The sequence below is a fragment of the Lepus europaeus genome, chromosome 1 (assembly GCF_033115175.1).
Source record: "Lepus europaeus isolate LE1 chromosome 1, mLepTim1.pri, whole genome shotgun sequence".
NCBI lineage: Eukaryota > Metazoa > Chordata > Mammalia > Lagomorpha > Leporidae > Lepus > Lepus europaeus.
In genome coordinates, this window is record NC_084827.1 from 170,034,606 (window position 1) to 170,046,741 (window position 12,136).

Here is a 12,136-nt window from a genome sequence, read left to right on the forward strand (position 1 = left end):
ACTTTGGATATTGTGTTTTAGATAATTAAGTTAAATGATGATATAGGTAAATGAGAGGAAAAAGTTTTTAAAAAGTGTCCAATGAGTAGAAGGGCAGAATTCATTTTTCTGAGAAAGCGTAAATACATATTTCTGACCCAGAAAAGAGATTTATGATAGAAACTCAATAAATTTGAACTATGATTTTTGTGTTATGCCCAATACTATATTGTTATTTAATTAACTCTCTTGTCTTCCTTAAACATTTTAAGGGAGTATTTAAGACAAAGGGAAATATTTTTACCATCCTACACTCACCATTCCTCCAAGCATTTGTTTCTTCCTATTTCTAGATCACCTTAATTAGAAGAAATTCCTAAAATAATTATATCTTTACCTTCCATACTTACACTGCTTTGTAGCTTCTCCTTTTTCACAAGTGTTCCCTCCAACTATTCCTGTTATTATTGTGGAATAATTGGCACATGTGAAATAAGTCAACATCACAAAAGCGAGTGGAGAGTATAAGACTTTTGTGTGTAAGGTTAAGGAAATAATGGTTCAGTATCAAAGTTATATTTGATATTTCAGATTCCTAATACCCATTTACACTGCACATATTAAATTGCCTTGTCAATAATAATTATTATGGTAAATTAAGCTTAAATAATAAATAAATTTCTAGAATTTTAATTTTTATTTTTTATCCTGCAAGTCATGATGCATAAAATATATATGCCATTGAAGTTGCACATATTTCAGGTTAATGATTATATGGGTCAATGAACAAATTATCTTCTTTGTACTTATTTTTATGTAAATTGATGATTTCAATGATACTGATGGAAGATTCTATTTTTTAAAGATTTATTTTATTTATTTGAAAGAGTTACAGGCCTGGCCTGGAAGAGGGGCAACCAGGACAGAATCCGGCGCCCCAACCGGGACTAGAACCCGGGGTGCCGGAGCCACAAGGCAGAGGATTAGCCTATTGAGCTGCGGCGCCGGTCTGATGTGTATTTCTAAGAATACCTGTCCATATTTGCTTGAATATATCCAGGATATGAATTGAAGTCGGACTCTAGGAATCTGGCTCTTGATGTTGCCCTCTGCCCCTTCAATTTTAACATAGTTTACCTGAAAGCAGATATTATTTAAATAATCAAATAGTAAACAACTAAATATAATGTTTTTAGATAAGATTGAAATTCATGCTGAACCATTTTAATTAGAAGCCAGTCTTGTAGATATCAATTCCATCAAAATGTTCAGAAGTAAAGTTAAAAGTTTTCCATGGTGAGGGAGGGCAACATTGTGGCATAGTGGGTAAAGCCACCTCATGCCAAGCCAGCATTCCATATGGGAACCAGTTCGAATCCCAGCTGCTCCCTTCTGGTCCAGCTCCCTGCTGATGCACCTGGAAGAGCAATGGGGATTACCCAAGTGCTTGGGCCGCGGCACCCATGTAGGAGACCCAGAAGTAGCTCTTGTCTCCTGGCTTTGGACTGGCCCAGCTCTGATGTTGAGCCCATTTGGGAAGTGACCCAGCAGATGGAGGATGTCTCCCTTTCTCCCTGTCTCTCTATCAATGATTTTCAAACAGATAAATAAAATAAATCTTGTTTAAAAAAAGCTTCCCATGGTTTTTTATAAGAGTAGCTAGCACTGTATAAACAGAATCCAAATCTCATGATCCAAACAAATAGTTGGGCAAATTGTTATATATAAATATGTTATAGACATATAACAGCACGAGGGAAGATGTTTGCCATTTTTACCAGAAAAAGGACTACTATCTAAAATATTTTTTTTTAAAAAAATTGTACCTTATAAGAAAGAGGACACTTAGATAAATTATACCTGTTACTCATGAAGATAGATGACTTCTTATTGGTAGGCATTACAGGTTTTACAAGCATTCATGTGTAAAAATAACAATATACATATACTTGTTATAAAAGTTTGCATAAAAGTATAGATGACTTTCTCTTTTAAATATTAAGACAAACTATAAATATCATGATAATTTATATAATGCGTTATTGATGTAAGAACACATGAATACACCAGTGGACTACAATGGAGAAATTGATTCTACATTTAATAAAATACATATCTAGCACTACAAATTGATAACAAAAGGATTTATTTCTTGATGAGATGGTCGTGAGAAAACCATTGCACAATAGAAAAAATAAATGTTGGATTTCTTCCTGATAGCATTTGTACAAAGAACCAAATGTGAACATTATAAATGCAAAGTTCAGGGTAGAAAATATTACAAAATCTCTTTGTGAAATGAAAATGGGAAAATATTTCCTACATAAAAATCCATGAGAACAAATTATAAGATGATAATTTGAAGAACTTATTACATTGAAATATAGCACTTATGTCCAAAAAAGGGTATCCTAAACAAAATTTATAGACATATAACAGAATGGGGGAAGAAGTTTGCCATTTATACCAGAAAAAGAGCTACTATCCAAAATATTTTTTTAAAAAATTGTACCTTATAGAGAAAGAGATAGAATTTTCAATTTATAGATGGAAAAAAGAAAAGAATATAGCAAAAAAACAAGTTTGAAAGCTCCCAAACCAATGTTTTTCTAAATCCAGATCCAAATTAAGAGATGCTGAAACTCATTAATATAAGGGTTGGCAGGCTTATAAGGATTTATAAAAGGCTCATGCTTGACAAGTAGGTAGGCTAATTCATTTTAGGAAACAGTCCATCAATACTAAATTAAACATAAATACAATAGGAACCAGTGTGTTTACTTATATATAGGTGAACTTTATATTTTTCATGTTGCTAGTAGAGATCACTTAATGAATCCTTAAAGAGAGAGAGTGGTAAATGAAAATGTAGCAGGAAACTGTAGCATATGATGCCATTCAAAGTAGGCAGAAAAACTGCATCCTGAAATTACCAATGCATGGTCATTGGAAGCTATGAGTATGTTATATTACATGGCAAAGGAGAACAAAGGGTGCAGTTGGAAGTAAGCTTGCAATTCAGCTAACCTTAAAATAGTAAGAGGATCCTGGATCATCCCAGTACATCCAACATAATCACAAAGGTCAGTCCATGTAGAATAAAGAAGCAAAAGTGTCAGGGTGAGGCAATGTGAGAGAGGCTCACTCAACCATTGTTGGCTTTGAGGAAAAAAGGGGGCCACGAGCCAAGCAATGTGGGCAGCTGGAATAGTCAAGTAGACAGAATCTCCCCTAGAGCCTCCAGAAAGGAATGCAACACTGTCATCTTGACATTTTAGCCCAAAGAGAACCATTTTGGACTTCTGACATCCAATATTATGAAAGAATACATTTGTATCAGTTAAACACTAAATGCATGACTTTTTGCAGCAATAGCAGCAATTGTAAATGAGAACAAAATTAAAAGCACCTGATTAGGCCAAAGTAGCAAAATAGATAGTTTTTGAAACACAGCACTTGGGGCAGATATTGTGAAACAGCAGGTTAAGCTGCCAACTCGTTGCCCGCATCCAAAATCATAATGCTCTTTCACTCCCAGCACCTCCATTTCTGATCCAGCTTTCTGCTAATACATTCCAAGAGGCAGAAAATGGTGATTTAAGTGTTTGGGCCCTGACACCAATGTGGGAGACCTGGATGGAGTTCTGAATTCCTTGCTTTGGCCTGGCCCAGCCCTCACTGTTGTGCACATTTGGGAAATGAAGCAGTTTAGGAAAGAGCTCTCTATCTCTCTGTCTCTTTCTGTCTGCCACTCTGCCTTTCAAGTTGATGAAAATAAAATAATATTGGGGCTGGTGCTATGGTGTAGCACTTTAAATCCACAATCTGTAGCACTGTCATCCCACATGGGCATTGGTTCGAGTCCCGACAGATCCACTTCCAATCCAGCTCTCTGCTAATGAGTCTGGGAAATAAGTGGAAAATAGACCAAGTGCTTGGGCCCCTGCACACATGTGGGAGATCTCTCTCTCTCTCTCTCTGACTTTCAAATAAATAAATCTCTTATTTCCTTTTTAAATTTTATTTAAGTTATACAAGTTCCATGTATTACATATATACAAATTTAGGAACATTGTGACATTGCCCCCACTACCCTCTCTCCCACCCATGTTTCAACCCATCCTCCACCTCTCTCACATTCCCATTCTTAATTTTTACAAAGATCTATTTTCAGTTTACCTAATGATCATATAGTTAACCCTACACTAAGCAAAATATTTCAACAAATAGCATGAAGAAATAAACCAAAAAAACAAATAAAAAAAAGAACACTGATCCTCAATGGAAGAGACATGGGATGTAAACAATTATTGAGTCTCAAAATGTCTATTTCACTCCAATACATTACATTTCAGGTACTCTATTATTTAACTAGGATATCTCTCTTTTTTGGACTGGCTTCAAATACATAAATCTTAAGAAAAGAATAAGAAAAACATGACATAATAATATAACACTGAATAGAAAAAAACAGTAAGGAAAAGAATAAAATATATAGAAAAGTACTTTTAAGTGAATGCAATTAAATAGTGCAAAATAAAATGCCCGTCAGGGACAGCATTGTGGCGTAGCAGGTAAAGTTGCCTCCTGCTAATGCTGGCAAACTATGTGGGTACTGGTTTGAGTCCTGGCTGCTCTACTTCTGATCCAACTCTCTGCTAATGTGCCTTGAAAATCAGCAGAAGATGGCACAAGTCCTTGGGCCTCTGAACCAATATAGGACACCTGGAAGAGGCCCCTGGTTCCTGGCTTATGCTGGCCCAGCCCTGGCCATTGTGACCATTTGGGAAGTGAAGCAGCAATGGAAGATCTCTCTCACTCTCTCTCTCTCTCCCTCTCTGTAATTGTGCCTTTCCTTTTATTAATTTATATTATTGTATTTATTTTTTAATATAAGCTATACGAGTTTCATATATTTCATATATACAGATTTAGGGACAAAATGAGGCTTCCCCTCCCTCTCTCCCACATTCCAACCCTTTTTCCCCTCCCTTTTGGATTCCTATTCTTAATTTTTGCATTGATCTATTATCAGTTACTTAGTGATCTTATAGTTAGCCCTACTATAAGTTAGGAGTTCTAATAGTATGAAGAGAAAGAAAACAAAACAAAACAAAATAAAACAAAACAAAATGAATGATTGTTCCTTAATGAAAGAGACAAGGGCTTTAAACAATCATCCATTCTCCAAATGACTATTTTTCTCAAATACTTACATTTCAATTATTCTATTAGTAGAATCAGATCAGGAAAATATATGATATTTGTCTTTTGGGGACTGGCTTGTTTCACTAAGCATAATGGTTTCCAGTTGTGACCATCTTGTTGCAAAAAAGACATGATTTCATTTTTTTTTTTTACAGCTGAGTAGTACTGTATAGTGTGTATATATATCATAGGTTCTTTATCCAGTCACTAGTTGATGGACAATTGGCTTGATTCAATGTCTAATGTGAATTGTGCTGCAATGAACATGGGGGTACAGATATCTCTTTCATGTATTGATCTCTTTTGATTTGGTTAATTCCCAGGAGTGTGATGGCTGGATCATATGGTAGGTCTATATTCAAGTTCCTGAGGTATCTCTGTACTGTCTTCCACAGTGGTTGCACCAGTTTACATTCCCACCAACATTGGATGAGTACCTTTTACTCCACATCCTTGCCAGCATTTGTTGCTTATTGATTTCTGTATGCTAGCCATTCTAACTGGATTGAAATGGAAACTCCTTGTGCTTTTGATTTGCATTTCCCTGATGTCTAGGGATCCTGAGCATTTTCACAGGTGTCTGTTAACCATTTGAATTTTCTCTCTTGAGAAATGCCTGTTTAAGTCCTTTGCCCATGTCTTTTCTAGATTGTTTGCTTTGTTGAATTTCTTGAGCTCTCTATCTATTCTGGATGTTAACCCTTTATCAGCTCCACAGTTTGCAACAATTTTCTGCCATTCTGTTGGTTACCTCTTCCCTTTGCTGAGTGTTTCTTTTGCAGTGCAGAAGCTTATTGGCTTAATGTGATCATGAAATTCCATTTGTTGATTTTGGCTTTGATTGCCTGTGTTTCTGAGGTCTTTTCCAAGAAGTCTTTGACTATGCCAATGTCTTGTAGAGTTTCCCCCATGTTCTCTAATAATTTGATGGTATCTTGTGGTAGATTTAGGTCCTTGGTCCATTTCAAGTCATTTTTTGCACAGGGTATAAGGGAAGGGTTGGGGGCCGGCACTGTGGCATAGTGGGTAAAGCTGCCATCTGCAATGCCGTTATCCCATATGGGCACTGGTTCAAGTCCCAGCTGCTCCACTTCCAATACAGATCTCTGCTATGACCTGGGAAAGCAGTAGAAGATACCCCAAGTCCTTGGGCACCTGCACCCATGTGGGAGACCCAAAAGAAGCCCCTGGTTCCTGGCTTTGGATCAGCACAGCTCCAGCTGTTGTGGCCAATTGAAAAGTGAACCAGCAGCTTGAAGACCTCTCTCTCTATCTCTCTCTCTGTCTCTCTCTCTCTTTCGTTCTCTGTGTAACTCTGACTTTCAAATAAATTAATTAATTAATCTTTTTAAAAAATGTGCATTTATATATAAAATAAAAGGTAGGGGTCTGATTTCATACTTCTGCATGTGGAGATCTAGGTTTTCCAGTACCATTTGTTAAAGAGACTGTCACTGCTCCATGGATTGATTTTAGATCTTTTATCAAATCTAAGTTGGGTGTAGGTGCATGGACTGATTTCTTGAGTTTATATTCTGTTCCGTTGGTCTATAAGTCTGTTTTTGTGCCAGTGCCATGCTGTTTTGATTGTTAACTGCCCTGTATGTCTTGAAATCAGGTATCATGATCCCACCCAGCTTTGCTTTGCTGTGTAAGATTGCTTTAGCTATTCAGGGTTTCTTGTGTTTCCATGTGGATTTCAGCATTGTTTTCTCTAGATCTACAAAGAATATTATTGGTATTTTGATTGGAATCACATTGAATCTGTAAATTGCTTTTGGGAGTATGGACATTTTGATAATGTTGATTTGTCCAATCCATGGACATGGAAGATTTTTCCATTTTTTAATGTATTCTTCTATTTCATTCTTTAGTGTTTTGTAATATTAATTACAGAGATCTTTGACATCCTTGGTTAAATTTATTCCAATGTATTTGATTCTTTTTGTAGCTCTTGTGGATGGTACTGATTTTATAAGTTCTTTCTCCACTATGGCATTGTATGTCTATACAAATGCTATTGATTTTTCTGTGTTGATAGTATATCCTGCCATTTTACCAAACTCTTTCATGAGTTCCAATATTCTCTCAGTGGAGTTCTGTGGATCTCCTATATACAGAATATTGCCATTTGCAAATAAGGATGGTTTGAATTCCTCTTTTCTAATTTGTACCCCTTTGATTTCTTTTTCTTACCTAATGGCTCTATGTCAAACTTCCAGGACTATATTAAATAGCAATGGTTAGAGTGGGCATCCTTGTCTGCTTCTGGATCTTAGGGGGAATGCTTCCAACTTTTCCCTATTCAATAGGATGCTAGCTTTGGGTTTGTCATAAATTGCTTTGATTGTGCTGAGGAATTTTCCTTCTATACCCAATTTGCTTAGAGTTTTCATTATGAAGGGCTGTTTAATTTTATTAAAAGAATTCTCTGTATCTATTGAGATAATCATATGATTTTTGTTCTTCAATTTGTTAATGTGGTGTATCACATTGATCTGCAAATGTTGAACCATCCCTGCATTCCAGAGATAAATCTCACTTGGCCAAAGTGGATGATCTTTCTGATGTGTTGTTTGGATTTGATTGGCTCATATTTTGTTAAGGATTTTTGCATCTATATTCATCAGGGATATTGGTCTATAGTTCTCTTTCTCTGTTGTGTCTTTTCCAGGTTTAGGTATTAAGGTGATGCAGGCTTCCTTGAAAGAGTTTGAGAAGATTCCATCCTTTTCAATTATTTTGAATAGCTTGAGAATGATTAGAATTAGTTCTTCTTTAAATGGCTTCCTTAAATCTCCATATTGGTTATTTGTCTGTTTAGGTTTTTCCATGACTTAATTTTGGTAGATTTTTACATCTCTCTAGGAATCTATCGATTTCTTCTAGGATTCCTAGTTTGTTGGCATTCATCTCTTTGTAGTAATTTCTGATGATTCTTTTTATTTCTGTGGTATCTGTTGTTACATTTCCTTTTTCATCTCTGATTTTATTGATGTGAGTCTTTTTCTTCTTTTTTTTTTTTTTTTGGTTAGTTGTGCCAATGATGTATCAATTTTGTTTATGTTTTCAAAAAAAACAGCTTTTCATTTTATTGATTTTTTGTATTTTTTGTTTCAATTTCGTTTATTTCTTCTCTAATTTAAATATTTCTTTCCTCCTATTAGTTTTGGGTTTGGTTTGCTGTTGAGATTCTAGGTTATTGAGATGCATTGATAGTTCATTTATTTGGTACCTTTCCAGTTTCTTCATGTAGGCACCAATTGCTATGAACTTCCTTCTTAACACTGCTTTTGCTGTATCTCATAGGTTTTGATATGATGTAATTATCATTTTCATTTGTTTATAGAATTTTTTATTTCTCTTTTGATTTTTTCTATGACCTACTATTCATCAAGAGCATGTTGTTCACTCTCCATGTGTTTATATATGTTTTAGAGATTCTTGAATGGTTCATTTCAAGCTTTATTCCACTGTGGTCCAAGAAGATGCATTGAATGATTTTCAACTTTTTTGAACTGGCTGAGATTGTTTTGTGACCTGGTATATAGTCTATCTTAGGAAACATACCATGTACTGATGAGAACAATCTGTATTCTACCACTGTGGAGTGTAGATATCCGTTAGGTCCATTTGGTCTTTAGTGTTGATAAACTCTGCTGTTCCCTTTTCTGACTGATTGATCTATCCATTGCTGAAAGTGGGGTATTAAAGTCCCCCATTATTATCGTATTAGAGTCTATCTCCCTTTAGGTCTATTAACACTTTGTTAAGTAGCCAGGCGAGCTGTAATTGAATGCATGCTTATAATTTTATTATAGTCACATCTTCCTGTTAGATTGATACTTTAATCTTTACATAGTGCCCTTCTTCATCTCTTTTAACAGTTGTTATGTTGAAGTCTAGTTTTTTTGATATTAGTATGGCAACACCAGCTCTTTTGTGGTTTTTGTTATCATGGACTATATTTTGCCTTCCTTTCTCTTTCGGTCTGCATGCGTCTTTGTTGGTGAGATGTGTTTCTTGTAAGCAGCAAATAAATGGGTTTCATTTATCAATTCACTCAGCCAATCTGTATCTTTTAACTGGAGAATTGAGGCCATTTACATTCAGGGTGACTATTGATAACTAATGACTTGGCCCTACCATTTTTCCATAAATATTTATATTGTTTACTTAGGATTTCTTTTGTATTTGGATTTTCTGCCTTCTCATTCTTTCATCATGATATCTATTTGTCTATGTTTCTGTGTGTAGCACATCCTTAAGCATCTTCTATAAGGCTGGATGAGTGTCGACAAATTCAATTACTGTTTATTATGGAAGGTCTCTATTTCAACTTCCATAAATGTAAGCTCTGTGTGGTACAGTATTCTGGGTTGACTATTTTTCTTTTAAGATTTGGACTGTATCTCTCTAGTTCCTTCTAACCTGTAGGGTTTCCAATGAGAAGATTCTGATGATACTCTGAAAGTAATCTGGCATTTCTCTTTTGCCCATTTTAGAATCTTTTCATTATGTTTTACTGTGGAAAGTTTGACAATAATGCGTCCTGGTGAGGATCTTTTCTTGTCATGTCTGTTAGGAGCTCTATATGCTTCCTGTGCTTGAACATCCCCTTCTTTCTCCAAATTGAGGAAGTTTTCTGTAAAAATTTCACTGAATAGACTTTGTATTCCCTTTTCTTCCTACTCCTTCAGGAACTCCTAAGATCTCTACGTTGGGGCATTTGATAGTACCCCATAGATCTCCAACAGTTTTTTTAAGTTTTCTATTTTCTTTATTTTTTTTCTTTTTTGTCTGACTCAGATTTCCATATATTTGTCTTCAAGTTCAGATATCTTTCTTCTTTTTCATCAAGTCTGCTTCAAGACTCTCCACTGCATTTTTTTTCTTTGATCCATTGGATTCTTCATTTCTAAAATTTCATTTGGATGTCTGATTATATTCCCAATTTCCTGGGGAAAATTTTCATTCATGTCATTTATAGTTTTCTTTTTTCATAGATTTGCTTCTGATTTTTTTATAATCCTATGATTAATTTTCTAAATTCCATTTCTAGCATTTCCTTGATCTCTTCATCTTCACATTCTAATACTGAAATATTGTTGTGTTCCTCTGGGGTTCATCGTGGTTTCTTTTTTCTTGTTTCTTAAATTTTGGCTCTTATTTTTTGATATTTGTGGATTTGATTTTTAATTTTTTTCTTCTGTTGATTTTTATTTTTTGGCTTATGCTTCTATGGTTTCGTGGAATGTTTGCCCTTTCAGTGAATACCGGAAGGTGTGTAGTGGGTGTGGCCAGGGTGCGTGGTAGAGCTCCAATCCCAGCTATGCCCTAATCCTTTTCATATAGCCACAGAGGCCCCAAGGTCTCAGCACATAGGGTTCCCACAGACACAGACCAGAGGGCATGGGTACTCCTCTGTCTCTTGTAGATGCTCAGCCACCTTCTTGCCAAGCTCTGAGGCAGTGGAGGCTGTGAGCTGTTCCATTGGATCATGCATACATACTAGGTTCACAGGCTTAAAGCTTGTTAGCCTCTGCTGCCAGTACTGGGTTCAGGTGTCCTGTCCCAGTGAGTTGTTATGTGTGCACCTCCAGGCTTCCATAGTGACAGTCCTGTTCTAAAATGGTGCCTACCCTCTCTCAGCCAGATCATGGATTCTGTTTTGGACAGATTGGTTTGAAACAACTGTCCCTCTCCACTTCCACTAGGACCACAGGTGACCGCCACCAACCTCTATCTCCAGTCTGGAACCACACCACACTCTCTCTCTCTGGCTCTATCCCCACAGATTGGTGCAGGCTGACCATCTCAGTCTCAAAAATGTCACTGACTCTGGCTGTCTTTGGCTCCAGTTCTCCAAATTGTCTGGGTTCACTTTATCACTCACCATGCAAGTTCAAGCTGTTCCTCCTCCTCCTGTGGGGCTTCCTGGGCAATTTGCTCTCCCCTTCTCTGCTGAGCATGTACCTCCTACACTATTCTCTGCACTACTTTTTCCGAGCCTTGTGAAGCTTACCATTCCCTAATCCACCATTTCTCCTCTCCTTGTAAAAATAAATCTTTAAAAATAAATGACCATCAAATGTTTGCCCTTGGAGTTAGATAGAAGATGGGAGTGGGAGAGTAAGAAAGAAAAAAAAAATGAAAACTAGAATAAAATAGGGAGTTGTAAAATAACTCTTTAATCATAAAAATGCAAAAAAGTTAACATAAATAACTATTTCAGCTTCTGTCCATGATCATAGATGATTTTAAAATGCTACAAATGAAGGCTAAATAATTTCATCAGAAGTACATTTGTTTTCATTTATCTGTGTAGTTATAGATTTGCTAATTAACTAACATATGTCCCACATTGTTCTCTAAAATATTTACCCATAAAATTCAAGAAGGAAGAAAAATGTACAAAGTAGCTGAGGGAAATTAGAACAAAGAGAACACATTTACCCAACAGTGTTTTTTAAAAAACCAAATGCAATCCTGTGTTCTACATTGTCTGCTGGTCACTGAGGTCTTACCTACTGATGGCTTCATGCATTTCAGTTACTTATTTTGCTCTCAAAGATTTCTGTGTTTTTCTATACAGAAATTTTCAAAAATTGTACCATGTACCTTCAGGGTACAAGAGTGGGATCTGGGGTTCTAGAATTAAACCCTTTAAAAATCAATCTGAGGAATTCTAGAACATCCTTTTGCTGCTTTAATGAAGTTCTTGAACAATGAAACATGAAGAATTGGGGTGGGCATTTGGCTTAGCAGTTAAAATGCTGTTTGGGATGCCTGTAGCCCACACTAGAGTACCCAGTTTCTATACCTACCTCTGCTTACTGTTTCCTGCTGATGGTGACCTTGGAGGCAGTGAATGCTTTGATTAATTGGGGTTGTGCCACTCACTTGGAATACCTATGTTGATGTTCAGGCTCCCACTATTTGGGGAGTG